The sequence below is a fragment of the Polyodon spathula genome, chromosome 31, assembly GCF_017654505.1.
Source record: "Polyodon spathula isolate WHYD16114869_AA chromosome 31, ASM1765450v1, whole genome shotgun sequence".
NCBI classification, from domain to species: Eukaryota; Metazoa; Chordata; class Actinopteri; order Acipenseriformes; family Polyodontidae; genus Polyodon; species Polyodon spathula.
The window spans coordinates 1,591,918-1,609,406 of NC_054564.1; the positions used below are offsets into that span (position 1 = coordinate 1,591,918).

Consider the following 17,489-nt stretch of genomic DNA (forward strand, 5'->3'; position numbering starts at 1 on the left):
CGCCTGCAGGCAAACCCGTGCACAGCCAGACAACTCTGGAAAATGCAAAATAACGCCATTAACCATCAAATTAACCCTTAAACTGCAGGGTAGTGTGCTACAGCCAGTCCACTGAGAGGAGTGCTAGTTTAAATCAGCCTGACAAAAAAAAAAAAAAAGAAGAAAAACCCTCACAGCATGCTCACTGCACATTTCACTCTGAATATCGAGAAACATTGAACTAAACATAGTTCAAATATGTGAAAGCCAAATAGTGAGGCGAGTTAAACTGCCCTAAAACGCAGTCAAAACAGCCCACCAAATTGGAATACTACTTTAAAAACCTACAAGAGAAAAATAAATAATTCAACTCGCCCTAAAAGCAGCCAAAATCCCATCTTGATACGATTCCTCCAGCCGTGTCCACCGCTGATCAACAAGAACTAATTTCCCAAAAGAAAGACACCGCTGTACTCGCTTGTTGGGTCACGGTGCGCCCCGGGGTTTATAAAGCCCTCGGAATCGCCTCGCTTCGGCGCACAAGCGCTCTGATGATTGTGATTGACGTGAATCGCGAGTTATTAAATGTTGTTAGCCTGTCGGGGAAGCTATTATTATTATTATTATTATTATTATTATTATTATTACCGATTGAGCTGGAAGCGGCAATGGGTCTGTTGCTCGGATAACACTGTGTAACAAAAAAAAAAATGTTTTTGTTCCTGGGTAGTAAGTGTTATTTCCTAATTGCGTATGCCTCAAAAGTATCGAACATGGCTATTATTCCCCACAAACTTTGCTTTTGTGACCAGGACAGTGATATTTCAAAATATCACTATTTCCAATGGGAAAACGGGCAAATGTGTGTCTTTTCGTTCACATAAAGTCAGAAAAAAACAACATATGAATCCAAATTAACATGTATTTATACTAAAGTAATACAAAGATGACTACAAAAGATTTAGAAGTGATCGGCGGTGGACACGGCTGGAAGAATCGTATCAAGATGGGATTTTGGCTGCTTTTAGGGCGAGTTGTTATTATTTTTCCCCCCAGTCGATTTGAACTAGCACTTCACTTTAGTGTACTGGATGTAGTAAACTACCCTGCAGTCTAAGAATTAATTGGTGTTAATGGTATTATTAGTTGCCTGGCTGTGCACGAGTTTGCCTGCAGGCGTGTCAGGTATATGAGCGTTCCCCTAAGAGCACCCTGTAGCCTCCCGTGTATAATTGCTTTGCTTCATATGATAGTTGTCTCTTGGCTTCACAAGCTTAAATCTACACCATTGTTGGGCTGTTTAGCAATATTACATTAAAGAATGAGTCAAGGGCTGCTGTTATTTAAGATCTATGAACAAACCATGGAGTTGTGTGATTTACTTTAACATTACAACATTCTCTGATACATTTAACAAAACGATTTGTATTGCATATATATATATATATATATATATATATATATATATATATATATATATATATAATATATATATACTAAATATATTCACAAATGGCTTTATCTAGGGAGCCTCAAGGTATGCATCAGCTGGCTTTCTGAACATGGCTAATTGAAATGGCTTGTTCACTTAATGCATTGGCTACAGTGTTTCGGCTTCAGAGATGTAGCTAATGAAAGCTTGGATTCACTCTGTCAACCGCAGTACTGGTCTCTTGGGTTGTGTGGTTTATTTAATGGTGTTTGGATAAAGGTGCGACTCTCATCTGAATTCAGGAAGCTTCGTGACAGAGTGTCGGGATCGCTACTTCTGGATGTCGACCAATGGCAGATTTGCTGGCGTCCGCTTCCGCTTCGACGTCATTGGTATGTTGAGTCGGTTGTACAGTCTGCGTGTAGGGTTGGTAGTTGTGAGGGCATTTGTTGTGTTTTGGCATTGAGTCCAGTAAACTCTGGGTATTCACTAATAAACCTTGTCATTAAAAGGCTAGCATTTTTTCTGGTCAAGTCAGCCTAACCTGATCTGTCAATCTGAACCCATTGTGTTGTGGCCGTAGCTAGAGAGGTCCAAGCGCATAGGGGTCAGCATTGCATGCTGCATACCTGTGTTAAACTGGGGGTGGTGTACTCTCTACAGCCATCAAAAGCAGCAGATTCCAAAGCATGAGTGCTGGACACAATACACAAGGAAGCGCACTCTGATTTTCATGTCTCTTAATTTCTTGGAGGGGGAGGGGGGGACTAATTGAGGCATATCAGGACTTGGAAATCCCATTCAAATGTGATTCAACAAAACTACACAGTATACCTATTCACAGATCCACTGTGTATTTTAGCACTTTGTCTTGTTTGATCAGCATGTCATGTAGCTCAATGCATTAAGTTCATAGAATACAAGAAGGGCTCTTGATAAAATACTAATTGAATAGAATGCTGCATGTTACTTTACAAAAGTACAAGGTCAATCCAACTGAATGAGATTTTTTCCTTCAGTCAACTTCACTTTTTTCATCGCCAACCTTTGTTTTGAATGAACCTTGGATTTATAAGCCTGACATTTTATTTTTTTGGACCTGTTTACACAACAGGCATACTTGGGGACTATATAACTGGTATTTTAAAATGCCCTTGGCTGAGTTTATATTTTGCGTGCCCGTGGTCCACAGACGCTGATGTAGTTTCTCACAGGATGACTGGCGCCTCGCAGTGGCAGAGCGTACTTCCTTGCACTTGAACCCTGGACCCAGTATAGCAGGTTTTGTTGATGTGCACAGTAACTGTTTCATAGTTTCCCAGAATATCCTTGACTTTTTAGCAAGGCACGCAGCAACTTTTAGGTGATGGATAAAACCATTTTCTGATACTGTGGGCTACTAATGGTGATTCAATAAACCAAGTACCGCAGTGTCAGTTGTACCCCGCTTCTCTGTTTTCATCTCTTTTTTCATTTTGAGAGTTCGATTGCCTGTTTTCCAGCACATGGCCACCAGGAAGTGAGGTGCATGCTATGTTACCTAGGCAACCTAATGCAACTTGGAGCAAAAACAAAACAAAACCAAAGCAAAACAAGAAAACATTACTTGCATTCAGGGCTATCATGCTTGTAGTTCTAGAATAAGCATATTCTATCATTCTTAATGTTGTGGAATAAAATTTTCCATGGCATGTATTGCATCTCTAACAGGGGCCTGGACCTCTGACCTTCTAGCTAGCCATTGTCCTCATTTTGAGGATGGGGTATGAAGGAATAAAACTTGGAGCTCGTCTTTGGGTCTTTATTGCACACTGCAGTATGAAGTCTGCTTGCTAGGCTCGTTAGACTGAAGCATTTGTTCTAGGCACCCATAGGAGGGGAGATGGGATGGGAGTTCCTGAGCCCTTAGATAGGTTCTAGCAGGATAATATGAGCACACAAGCCAAACTGCAAGTTACAATGGTGCTCCTCCCGGGGGCAAGACAGTAACGGGTGATAGGCAAAGGTCTGAGTTCAAGTCCTGTAATTCCATTTAAGGAGCCAGCCTTAGATTATCCTTGTAACTTGAGAAACCAGTGTTGCACCAGGAAGGGAGGAACATCTTATCCTTCCTGGTACCAGTGGGAGAGACCGCTGCAAGAGACCGAGACATTTCAGGAAGAGGCTCATGCTTCTAAGAACGACCTAGAAAGATTAACTGAAGAATGTTACTATGCCTGTGACAAAGTTCTAGGGATAAAGTTTGAGTGACACGAGTTTAAATGTACCGGAACACAGCCTTCCTTTCCTCAATAGGACAGCAGTTTGTATCCAAAACTAAGGAATTTTCCCAGTACACGGATTTTCAGAATAACAAATTACATAAATGCTTTATTCTCCCTTGGAATATAAGTTGGTACTGATGGGTTGGGATCTGTCTGCTTGTGTACAGTTGGCTGTGTCAATCCCTATGGAAGTTGCTTGGTGGCTTGTTGGAATGTTTCTCATGTCTCTCCCCCCAGATGGAAACGGTATTCACCCGCTGAATGACAGCTACGCAGCATCATGCGGGTTCACCTATTCCTTCAACCTCCCCGGGGACCTGATCTTCAGAGCCTCGTTCCTGGCCTGTCATGTGCAGAGCACTGCATTAATGCTCCATGCCCATTGCTTTATTAAAATCTGCTTTTAACCAATTCTGGACCAATTGCAATTGGCAGTCTTGTTAAAATCCGTTAACATTGACAACACATTCAACTGCTGTTTGTTAGCCAATTAAATTGTCTTCCAATGAAAAGCAGTTGAGCAATCGCAATAATGCTCTCCAATATCCATTCCAGTTCCTTTTTAAAGGACCTGGGGGAGGGGCTTGTTTTTCAAAGGCAATGGTGTTTTCCCCACCCTGGTGATGAACCACCCTGTTTGCTAGTTCTTCTATCCATGTATGCTGCTTGTGAAGGATTCTCCAGCATTGAATCGTTCTTTGTCCATTCTGTCTAGAATGATGTCTCGTATGTTCTCCAGTACCGCTTTGTGAAAATGGACTCTCTGGGTAGAGAGACTGTCTACCCCTTCTCCCCGTCCTGCAGCACTGAGAGCCCCTGGAACCCCGTGAGGTCGTCTGTGAGGAGAACTACATGGAGGTGGGATGGAGGGCATCAATCACCCCCTGCCCCTAAAACAAGGGGTTTTCATCTGGGTGCTTTCTATTGAGCAATTACTCATCTGCTGGATTAACTACACCCTGTTTTTTAGGGCTGGATAAGACTCCTAATGGATAGTTTCATCTATTCCAGGTTTTACAAGTTTGATTAGCCAGTGTCTAGGTGACAAGCTTGTAACAACCAGGAACAGCTCACGTTGCTATGCAATGGGAGTGTTCCAGTTATCCCTCAGGAAGGACTGGCGAAGGAAGACTGGGAAGCCGCATTCTCCATAGTGAGTGACCTTTCAACTGGGACAGAGGTGGAGCAAGGGTGTCCAACTCTGTCTGAGGTTCTTCTGGCTTTCGTTCCACCCCAAGCTCTCAATTGGCCTCATTATTTAATTGGACTCTAACCCTATCCCAGCCTCAATGTTTTTATAGGTAGTGTTCCTTGAATCCGGTGCACTTTTGAAATCTGCACCTGTAAGACTTTTTTTTTAAACATATCCAGTTGAATACAATCAGATCAAGTTAATGGAGAGCTTAAGTTTGAGTGAAGACCATGTGGTCCTCGGACTGGAGTTTGATCCTTCTGGTGTAGATGTTTGATTCTGTAGAGCTTGCACTGCCTCTTGTGGACAGGCACTGTATGCACCTCTTTTTCCCTTGTCGCTGACTGGTTCTCAGCTGGCTTTCTTTGTGTTGCTCTGCAGGCCCAGGAAGCAGTGATGTCCATGTGGCAGGTAGTGTTCCACCAGACCGGGATGCTCCCCAAAACCATGAATGCCACAGATGCCCATACTGCGGGGTACTTCGTCAACTCCACAGCCAGCCACGTCCTCTTCCGATCACCCTACGGCATGCCAAAGTCAGAGGTGGTCATGGTGAACTTTTAAAACTGGACACTACAGGACACTACAGAAATAGTGAAAGGCCACATGAAATATGGGTGTTAAGAGCTTAGAATGCAAAATGCTGACAGATTTTAAAGCTAGAAAGTGTGTTAATAACTCAAGGTCTTTCATGGGTTAGAACCATCCTACTCTCCACCAACTACATATTCTTTGTTCCCTGGGACCAGAATGCAGTTTAATAGCTCCAAATCGGCTGTGCCAGAGCATTTTGCTGTTGTCCTTTTATCCAAGGTGACTTGCAGGGTTCCAATGCAAGACTCACTAAATATGAAGTGAAGTAGTACTACCAGAATACAAATGAGATGCAACATTTTCTATCTAAAATGACATGGTGCATTAGCTGAGGATCCAGGAATGTGGCGCTTGGGTTGGGCAGGTCCAGTGCACGGTAGGAGGAGAGGGTGTATCTACAAGTGCAGTGTAAGTGACTCCTCAATGCTTCTCTCGAAGGATATCACTCTTGTTGGTAAAGTGGTGTTGATTCTCCAAGATACAAAGAGCCTGAAGGAGGAGGCCCGGTTCGAACAGCGCTGCCCGTTCCCAACAAAGGAGATGCTGGGTAAGGGTGGCTCTGCATGGGGCAGCAATGCGCTGGGTGGTTAAAGGGGGTTGTTGCCAGTTTCCTGGTTCTGCCACCAAGTCATTTAACCTTGTGATCAGTCCTTTTGGATTTGATTTTTAGGGGGAGGGCTACACCTATTGTCCAGTTGTAACTAGCTCTGCATTTGCGTAGTTCACACTTTGGTCTGAAGTCTGTTTGGATATGTGTTTGCTAATTGGATGAGGGGGTGGCCAAAGTTGAACCTTCCACTCCCGGTCCTTGTTCGAAATATTCAAGTAACCTCAATCGAGACCTTCAAGTAGTTGACTCATTTTGCCTGTTAACTGGTGTGGATTGGCCATCCAGGACTGACTGGTTAATTCAAACCACATTTTTGGTACACCAGTGAGGGTTGAACATTAACAGCCATTGTTGATATTTGAAGATGGGCTACCTCCCTAATTTGAGCATCTATCTGTTAATTCTCATCTTTACTCTGCTAGTCATGTCAATGTAACCTGATTCTGGCAATGATGCCAATATAAAAAGGAAACATAAGCCTAAATGATCAGTTTATTGGTGTTCTTTCCAGCCCACTGTGACGCTCCATTTTCTATGTTGCGCTTCATAGCTGCATGAAACTTGACTGCTCTGATTGTGGGCACGTTTAACCTGACTGTCTTTCAAACAGGACGCAGCAGATTGTAGCCAAAACTAAACTAAATAAATCTGAAATATCCAACTGCAGACATACAGCTGGTGTTCTGAATTTCAGGTTGCATTGTTACTTAAAGGGTTAAGTTTGCATGCTTTGTTCTCTGCTCCAGTGTGCATGCCTATTGGAGTGATGTCAGTGCTGGTGGTCCTGATGGCTCCTGTACCAACTATTGATTTTGCCAAGACCACCCTGCTTGATAGGAACTGCAGGCCCACAGAGGCTGCCTCAAACCGGGCCCTGTTCACTTTCCGGGTCAACACCTGTGGGACCAGGAGCAAGGTGATGGGCTGGGGGTGGGGTTTATCTCAATGTTGGGACAGGCAACCCTTTCCTCCTATTGCAGTACTGAAACGTGTGGAGGTTTTCTATTGGTTCAGGAAACTTCATATCAGGGTCTAGAACAGGACTTCTCAATCTGGTCCTCTGGGGACCCCAGTATTTCCTGCTTCATACCAAAGGTCTTTCAATTAACCCCTTAATTGGACTAATTTCTCTTATAGTTCACTTAATCTTGAGCTGTTAAGAGAAACAAGCCCAAGTAAGTTATTGGTTAAGTAATTTGGAGCTTTGTTGGAATGAAGACCCTGGGATTCCAATCCCAAGGGTTTGAGGAGCCCTGGTCTACATCGGTCTGTTTATGGTAATTTAAGGGGAGAGTCCCATTTAATCTATGAAACATGTTGGAAGAATAAAATAGTAGCTCTTGGTTCATGCATGTTTGCAATTGTTTTTGGCTTAAGACTATGCTTGTCTGTTCTAGTGATGCAAGTTCATGTTCAAATGCTTGCTGGTTTGCTTTACCTGGCTGCTATGTTTTCAGATTGATAATAACCACCTGGTCTACGAGAATGAAGTAATCTATAGTTGGGAGCTGTTCCCAGCCAATGCTCTGTTGCAAGTGATGCTGAATCAGCTAGGCTGGTCAGTAAAACATTGAATCCCTTTGCATGGAGAATCTCAGTAGCTAAGGCTCATGGTTCATCAACTGATTCAGATTCAGTTGTTTTGTGTCTGCCAAATGATGATGTGAGGCAGAACAGTAATTGGATACCAGAAAATATGAATAACAGTGAGTTTTGGCCTTCTTCAGTATTCTGAATGGAAGGCATACCTCACAAAGTGACCTTGTGTGAGCAGAAAGAAATGTATAGTAACAATGTGTACAGATCCAGAACTATTGTACATGGTGCAGGAGTAACCCTGACACATAAATGAAAACATAATCCTCTTGTTAATTGTGCATGTGATATGTGCCAAAGCAAGTCATCAGTGACTGGGCCAAGACTTTGTCTGGCCTGCAGTCATTTGGCTAAACACTGTAGAATCTTGTTTGAATGCAATGATTCTACAGGAGTTTCTTTTTCTCATTTAAATGTAGACCCAAAAGATATTAAGAGGATTGAATGCATGAGTTGTGAAGGAGGTCACTTAGTGAAATGGGCATATCTAGGTAAATTGGAATGTGTAGAAGGTGTCCCAACTAAACGTGTCCAAGTATCTTGTAGGTACGAGGTGAGGAAGATGGCGTCTCACACCTGTGATGCTAAACTTTGGATAAAGAGACCTGTGATGGTATTTTTGGAACCAACCAGAGCTGAACCCGGTACAGAAGTTGAATCCTGCTGGGAACGTGGGGATATGCTGGACATGGACTAGGCAATTTCAAATATGGAATTAACTTTGATGTAAAAATGAAGTGTTAGAGACTTTTTGGAAGGAGGGATAAAGAGGGAGTATCCTTGTACCACTAGTAGATGGCTCTCTTGTTCCATGAAATAGGTCAGTCTACACATGTTTTTAATTAAGTACTTAGTAAAATGGGAATTTCTAAGAGAATATAAAATGAACGATTTACCACTTGTATATCTTCTCTTTAGAAAGCATGACGCTAGATAAAAAGCACCATTCCGGCTAAAAAGTGAACGTTAATCTACAAAAAAGGGATTCTTTACCACAATAAATTAACATTAATCCTTGAACAACCAAAGTCTTAAGAAAAGACCTGTCTCGGCTGGATTTTGTATGAACAAAGAACAGGGTCAAGCCTAGTTCAGTCATTATAAAAATATACGAGTCGAATGCAGTTATATTGGTTGGTGGTTGGATTTAAATCTTAGAGGGAATCACCAAAGAAATAAAGTGATATTATAAATTCTAGGAGCAAATGTTAAACTGAAGTAAATGAATTGAAAGATTATCTTATAATGAAACAGGTTCAGTGCTAATTGATACTGTTTATAGTTCATAATAGTTAAAGAACAGTAATTAGACACGAAGGTATTATAAATTAATAAAATAAACAATTAACCCCTTTTTAGCATGATATTTGAAACTAAAAATAATGATTTGATTTCATAAGATTAATAATATGTTTTAAGTATTTGCTATAATAAAAAACATATTATTTAAAACTGACAAGTATTATTGCTTGTTCATGACTTTACTTTAGTGATAAGAAGATTAAAAGCTGGAGCAGTATTCGATTTAATTAGATGGGAAAATGATACAGTTTTATTTATCCTTAGATCTCTAGACATTATGATATCCATTGAATTATAGAATATAAAAGGCGTTGTGTTGTGTTTTTGTGTTAAGTTTGTAATGATATACTATAATGCACCTTGTTGTTAATCCACTATACTATTGTCTAATGATGGTAGATGGAGTCCTTATAATGTGGTTCTTTGAAACTGCTGCATTGAAAAAGGGGGCCTCTCTCCTTATCCAAAAAGGAGGAATGTCCTTGGGTTCCACTTCAGCAAAGCTGCAAGTCTTATAGATTTGGAATTTAAGGTTTATGGAGTTAGTGGTTTAGCACAGATAAAAATATATCTAGAAATAATATGCAAAAATTATGGCTTAACAGACATTCATAGGTCATAAATCTAAAAAGTGTTTGCACAGACTCTGGCTTTGTAAAAAGCAAGAAACTGTGGAAAACTGCTTGGAATAGCACATTCAAAAGTCAGGTACAGGTCAGAGCCTGGTTAGTACAATTTTTAAGGGATATATAATGAAAACTATTACCACTTAAACTTAGTGAAACTAATTGACTTAAACGCTCTTTTGTCAAATACTCTGTTAGACATTGGTATATGGAATTAAAACTGACTCATTAATAAAATGAGGAAACAATATGAGGTTAAAAGAAGCACATACCTTTAATTTAGTAAAATAGAATCAGTTAGAAGATGATGTCACATATTAAGAACATCTCTCATATATAACACATCTAAAAATAGTGTTTTGCATGCACGTATAACAGTAGTGTTTTTATATTATATTATAAACCAAGATCCTGGGAACATTGGTTCACGTAACTTTTCAGATAAAGGAGGGGCTCAGAGGAAAACAAGGAATGAGATCATAAGAGTTTAAACAAATGTGAAGTTTTGAATTTATTTGAGCACATGACACCTATTAATTCTGAAAAGTTAGTCCGGATCTTTTGAAAAACTATTATGTGTAAAATGGATAATAACTGTCTCACTGATTAATGACTGGATTTAATTGAGGTGTCCCATGTATTCCAATGGGACAAAAAACCTATATAACTCCTAGGTAAATTACAATAGAGCACCACACTTATCACAGACAGGGTGAGGTGGTCCATCTTCTGCAAACCAAAACACAATTGAGCTGAATGAACTCAGTTTAATTTGCCTGGTGAAGACAGTCCTATCCTTTTACGATCTATATTCGAGGGTAAGCATTAATCAATTATTATTTAATCTCACATGTATTGCTATAAGGGACTCACGCTATGTTTTAGAAATAAGAGAGTGATTTGTTGAATGTGCTGAAATAGACCATTGGGTACTTTAAGTGACATGTTCTTGGCCTGCTTGTCGGCCTTGAATACATACATATATACATGTATTAAAGTGTTAACGTTGATATCTGTTAGGACTCTGGACTGCCCAGTGTGTCTGTCAGCTGGGGATACGAAGTAGCCTGTAACTACTCTATCCAATATTTAACTGTTAATAAACCGAAGGAGTACTGATCATACTCCGATTCGTAAAAAACTTTAAACACATGAGTTTGTCAATTTCTTGGGTGCTATATTAGTCATCTGGATATATTGCGGGTCCAGTGAGGAACAATACCCCACTAGGAGTAATATCATCTCTGTCCTCCTAACATCTCTCCTGAGATAAGAGTATATGCTGAGCTACATGGAAAGAGTACGTAAAGAAATCTGAACCCACGGATTTCGTGACAGCTCCCATCATCACCAGAGATTCTGAATACAGGTGAGGTGGAGGGATCAGGATTATGCAAGACGCCCTCTAGTGTTGTACATGATAAACACTACAGCCATGGCCAAAGGCCTTGCCTCTTGCTGTAAAATTAATTACTTTAGCTTCATAGTTAAATGAAACCTGCTTAATGTTGTAACTGCTGTCCATGTACTTGACAAATAATTTGGTGTCATAAAACTAAATTAGTGTAGGTTCTGTTTGTCCAATGCAATAAATAAACAGCAACAAACCTCTGCTACAGTGACATTTTAAAGGGTCAGAACAGAGAACCAACTTAAGTGGGTATTGTCAAATGTTTTGTGCATGGCAGTCTTTACATGGTACTATAGATTAAACTAAATTGCTGCAAACTGATCAACTAAATGTGACACTTTGAAATTGAACATGGGAGTCTTTACTACTGTGGCTTCCAGTAGACTTGAAATGTGCTGTAGTTTTGATTTTGCATGATTCATTTTCAGTGCTGTATTCTAGGTGATGCAAAGCTTTTGGCTGTAGATGCTTGAAGTTAAAATTTAAAAGGCAGGGAGTTACTGATTTGAGGATGGAGATAAACTAGGAACAGAGGGGGAGACAGAAAGCAGTGAGGGGATGGAATGGGTTGCCCAGGGTTACCTAGTCATGCTGTAAACCTCCTCTTTGTAGGCTGACTATCTGTTGCCGGTACCCAGTGAGTGACTCCAGGAAGATCTTTGCTGAGAGGAAGCTGGTTCCAGCCCCTGGATCCTTCTCTGCTACAGGACAGGGGACCCTGCAGTTCCAGTCTACCCACTACAGTGGTAGGTTGGTGTGGGGGGTGGTAGGTAATCTACCTGTCAGGGGTGTGCAAACCTGCCTTCGAGACTTCTATTGAATCCATTTATCAACACATTTCAAAACCAGACGCTGTCCTTGCTTTCATTTACGCTGGCACTTTTAACGCTGGTGTAACAGAGGTTGCTGTCCGTGCATCCTGTGGCATTTGCTTGTATCTGGTGGGGGAGCATTTATAAAATCATTACGAAATATTGAATTGCCAGTTTACTAATCTGTGGTTATGGTCAGATATTGTATTGACTTGCTTGCAGCTGTGGCATTGAATGGATGTTTTTATTTGTTCCTCTTCTAGGTGACAAGAGAACCAGAGATGTCTTGAATCTGAAAGCCCCTCTTGCTAGAGGTAGGGCAACCTGAATTAAACTCTTCGTACCCACTCTTCTATCCGCACTACCTGAATGACAATCTACACTAGGGGGTTAATAGAGTATTGATTGTTCACACCTGTAGCTGCTTATTAACCCACTACATGCTGTTCATTTGAGGACAGGCAACTTTGTACTTTGACCACTTCAGCTGGATTCTACCTGTTAAATTCTCGGACTCCAGTTTAACTGCAGACCAATGTAACAATTCTGCAAATACAGGCCTTTGGATGCTTTTATGATACCTTGATTTTAGTCTGAAGCCTGAAATAGGAAAAAATCTATCTGGTGGTAATTCTCCAGTTTGAGTTTCTAGCCAGTGTGAAATGTCACTGACTTAAGGGAACACTAAGTTTTTAATGGACTTTCTGTACAAGCAATGGTTGACTGACCTGCCAGCAGTGGCAGCGCTACCTGCAATGACTCGAGCTTCAGAAGCACAGCAGAATACTGTTTTACTCTCCCTGCAGATGTGAGCTACTCCCAGTTCTACTCTGCGTTCCCTGTGTCCCAGTCTCTGCTGGAGCCCCTGTTCCTGCAGGTTGAGCCCCTAAACCCCCACAGCCTGGCTGACCACCTCATCCTGCAGGACTGCTGGGCCACACTGACCCCTGAACTGGATGCCAGCCCTCAATGGGACCTGGTCACTGACGGGTGAGGGGGAAGGGGGGGGCTGTGCCCATACTCTGGGCTCATGCCATTCCCTTTAACATGAAACTAACTTCACAGCAAGGAAAGCTGCCTTTCTCCCACTTGCCATTCTCTACCAATTGATGGCAATGCTCTTCCGCATTCTCAGTCTATACTGGGAGATGCAGGGATGGAAAAGACTCCAAATGCATAGCAGCGCCGCCCATTCTAGATTTTGAGCTTGATTAGCCACAGTGTTAAGGTAACCAGCTTGGGTGTGTTATGAGTTTGACATACCTGAGCTTGTTGCGGCTCATCGAGCTCTTATTAGCTTGGAATGGGTAACACTGCTAAGCAGCAAGTCTTATTTCCATACTTGCAGATGTATTGTGCTTCCTGAGGTTCACCCTTATCCAGGACTAATCCCCATAGCTGTCTGCAGTGATGTCGCATGCATTGGGATCCCTCTTACTGTGGGAGTGAATGGAGCCTCCTCGGTGATACTGCATCATTTGTACAGTGTAACTGACTTGCATTTACTGTCTGTAACACTAATGGCACCTATTGGGTTTTAATATCAACTGGTCTATAGTCTACATGTGTCTTTACTTGCTCACCTCCTAACTCTGCCCTCTTGTGCTTTTTAAACTGTTTGCTGCCTCTTGCCTGCTCTGCTAGTGCAGCCCATTCAGCTGTGCTTCCAATGCGGTCTTGCAGTGACTCTGTTCCTCTTCTGCAGCTGCCTGGTCACTGGAGATTCCTACAGGACTCTGTTCCACCCAGTGCCAGCCAGCACTCTCACCAAGGCCTCCCCCCATCTCCAGAGGCTTGAGGTCCAGGCACAGCAGTCTAGCAAGGACCCTGCCTTCTGGGGACAGGTTAGTGGCTCTCCATTAAGGGGCTCCCCTGATTTCTGTGATAACCCAGAACAATTAACACTATGCAATTGGTAATTAATGAGTGCTTTTATTAGACTTCAGAAACAGCAAGCAATAGGAGAGGTATTAATTCACTCCAAGTTCAGACTGTGGTTGTCTGTTCCTGTTCCTCTGCTCTGAGCTACCTCTCCCTCTGTTCCCCAGGTGTATTTCCATTGCATGGCAGTAGTTTGTGATCCTAACCTGGAGAATACCTGCAATAAGACTAGTGTACCTGGAGAAAAGAGATCTGGTAAGCACTTGATCAGTCCTGAATACAAGCTGGAGTGAACAGCTGCAGTTTGGCAATGCAGCTGTTTTTAATCTAGTATTGAGGCGAATACAAAACCAAATGTACTTGTGACTGAACTATCCTGTTCAGTCATTCTCCTCTCTTAGATTAATAGCATTAATCCATTAATTCCATTCTCCTTGGAGCGCTTGTAAGTAGAGCTGCTATCTAGTGAATAGGCTGAACTTTCAAGTTACAATAAATTAATCCAGACATGAACATTTGTTACAGTAAAATAACTCAAGAACATCTGTGCTGACATTCGCGTGTCTGTACCCAGGATTACTGGTCTTTGCTTTGTGTCTCTCAGCCTGTAGTGTTGATTGGTACAGCCAGATCAGAGGCTATGCTTCTACCACGCCAGTCCAATTGGTACCAGAAGGAGGAGCTGTTGACCTTGAAACAGCAGGTGAGACTTCTGTTAGATACCTAGCCATTGAGTTAATCTGGATTTGATGCTAGGGATTAACCAATAGGTATGGACGAGATTCTAACAAACACTTCACAGTAGGAGGCTTGGTGGTTAAAGGGACTTAATACCAGGAGGTTCAAATCCCATCACTGCCACGGACTCGCTCTGTGTGACCCCAAGCAAGTTGTTTAACAAGCTTGTACTCCATCCTCGTGCTTGCTAAAGAACTCCTTAGACCATGGCTCCTAGTATTTGCAGTCCTATCCCAGTAGATGGTGCTAAAGGAGTACCAAGATTGTTCAAGCATTTTTTATAAGCTTGATCAGACTGTATAGGTAACAAGCTCTGGTGTGTCTTAAATTCCTGGTGAAACCAGGAATGGGTGAAACTGGTATGCAATGGGAATCCTTTCCATTCCTGTGATGCCTCATCAGTATTTGTTTTACAAAGCTGTCATGACACTTTACTGTTCTGATCTACGGCACATCTAACTTGAACGCCCTCGATTTGATGTGCTACAGCAGCCTGTAGCCAAAACTATAGTTCTGAAGACGTAATTTTTATATTGCATAAATTCACCAATACAGATCGTTTTAATGAGCTCCATGGTAACTTATAGGGCATTTGAAGTTGCTAGGCAATGCTGACTGTATGGAGGTGTGTTGTGGTCTCTTGGGTCCTAGTGCTCACTCTGTCTTGTTCTCAGTTTCAGATGGCTCCCCCCTGTCCCCCTTCGTGCCGGTGGTGGGTGTGATGGCCGCTCTCCTCGGAGTTCTGCTCGCCTTTCTTGTTGCTCTTGCTGTCCGATCCAGAAGATGTTAAACTTGCTCCAATATCTAATAAAGGTGTTCAAATTTGAGTTGTGTCCTCCCATTGCTTGCTTTTCACACTTTAACCCTGATGGTACAAGGAATTGAGCGCTTGTTCAAACGGTTTCTTAAAATATATTGAGAGCGACTCAAGGATCACAAGGAGGAAACTGACAACTAGAGCCAACTTAAAAAAAAACAAAAAACAAAAAAACAAGTGGATTTGTGCACCTCATTGCCAGAAAGTTCCCACATTTTACTGTGGGACACAACTATACCTTTAAGGGGCTGAAGGTTACTAGCGTCTCCAAATTGATGCGATGCAGATGGGCGTGGTGTAATGGGTTTCCAGTTGGAATCTGACTGATCAGGTTCAGTTTATTTCATGGGTCTAAGAGAATGACACATCTTTTTAAATCTCTAATTCTGCATGCAAGGCATGAAGTCTACAGAAACTTACCTTGCAAATAAGGTTAAGTTGCTCATCCTGTTTGTAGTGGCTGATGTTAGGTCTTGTTGGATCCCAGTGATTTCAGCGTAAGCTTAGCTAGGTTGTCTATTTTATACCCTCCTGTCTTAGTTTCTGGCTCTTTTTCCTGGGACATCTGATAGTCCCAATACTGTACTGCCCTGCCCCAAAGGACTTATTTAGTCAAGTGGGTCTAGTTCTAAGATAAGTAGCCTTTCTCAATACAAAAATACCTTGACAATTGTGTGCCTTGCATGCATTTCGGGAACATGTTGAGCAAAAGGTGAACATGTGAGGTGTTTGTAAAAAGCAATCTGGTTGGTTTTGTTTGAAAGGCTGCTGCTCTAATAGTACATATGTACTGTGTGTTCAATTTCCTATTGAATTGGCTCCAGTGTACATTGTCAGAATTCCAGTTCTTCTGCTCCTGTGTACTGTTCTGAAGTCTAAACACACTTCTGCAAGTTTTCCCTAATAAGCACAACAAACTTGTAAAAGCATTGTGAAGCACAGAGGTATGGGGAAAGCATAGGCAAGCATTGTAAAGCACAGAGGTCTGGTAAAGCATAGGGAAGCATTGTAAAGCACAGAGAGGGATGGTAAAGCATAGGCAAGCATTGTAAAGCACAGAGAGGTCTGGTAAAGCATAGGCAAGCATTGTAAAGCACAGCGGTATGGTAAAGCCTAGGGAAGCATTGTAAAGCAGAGGTATGAGCAAGCCTAGGGAAGCATTGTAAAGCATACTAAAAAAAATAAATAAAAGAATGAAACTATGCTAAATCTGTAGTAGAACCATGGGGAAACTGCAAGCTTACTGTGCAAATTGACCTTGGTAAAGTGTGAGCAGGGCTGGTAATTCTTTCTAGGGAGCAGTCTGTGGACTCAGTTCAAAGTGTTCCTGGCTAAAGACTGACAGTGTTAAAGACATGATGGGTATGTCACCTCAGCAGGCCCGCAAGCCAGGCCGATAGGGAGCCCCACAGGGGGCCTGCCTTGCTGCTACTGAATTCAGCTTCCCCAAGGTGGTGAATTTGACAAGGCCTCACGTGTCGCAGCAGTAACGAGGAATTAAGTGTGTGTGTGTGTGTGTGTGTGTGTGTGTGTGTGTGTGTGTGTGTGTGTGTCGCTGTTCATGCCGAATATTCAACTGGTGGGAGAAGGTGACAAGCTTTTGTGGGGGGCTGGCGTTTCTCAACACGAGACCCTTCCTCCCCTTTTCAATTTTTTTTTTTCTTTACAAGCTTTTGCATTCCACACCATGGTTAGGCTAAAAGTCAGGCAATTGCAAAAACACTTTTTTTTCTTTTTTATAAAGTCCTAAAATGGAGGGAGGATAGGATAGTCAGAACCATATTGTGTCTCCTCTCTCCTGTTCTTTCAGTCCTCTTTGTACTTTTTGGCACAGATGTGTTTTGTTTTCTCACACTTTTTCTCTTCTTTCCTCTTCATCTTTTTATTTCAGTCGCACGTGCGTGTCCTCAGGTCCTGTCGGCTGCTTTAGATGAAGTTTTATCTAAGCCAGATTGTAGTAAAACATGAAAACTCCCCTGTGCTGTACTCTGCTCCCCAACTACTTGCAATATTCCACAACAACAAGCACCATAGAGGGCCATATTGCGATTTTAACCCCTGAAGGTACACATGGAATTGAACGCCTGTTGTTCCACGGCTTGAGGGGGAAACTAACAATTTCGATGAGCAGATCCAACCTGCTGGTAAACTTCAACCCCTGATTCGTGTCTCTCATTGCAAAAACAACAGCTACCATCATTTTATTAATGGGACATATTTGTCCCTTGTACCTTA

At 42.0% G+C, this 17,489-nt stretch overlaps 1 pseudogene; it reads left to right on the forward strand.

The window, feature by feature from the left end:
• Nucleotides 1-1,491: 1,491 nt before the first annotated feature.
• On the forward strand, nucleotides 1,492-15,227 carry LOC121303027 (annotated as a pseudogene).
• The last annotated feature ends 2,262 nt before the right edge of the window (nucleotides 15,228-17,489 follow it).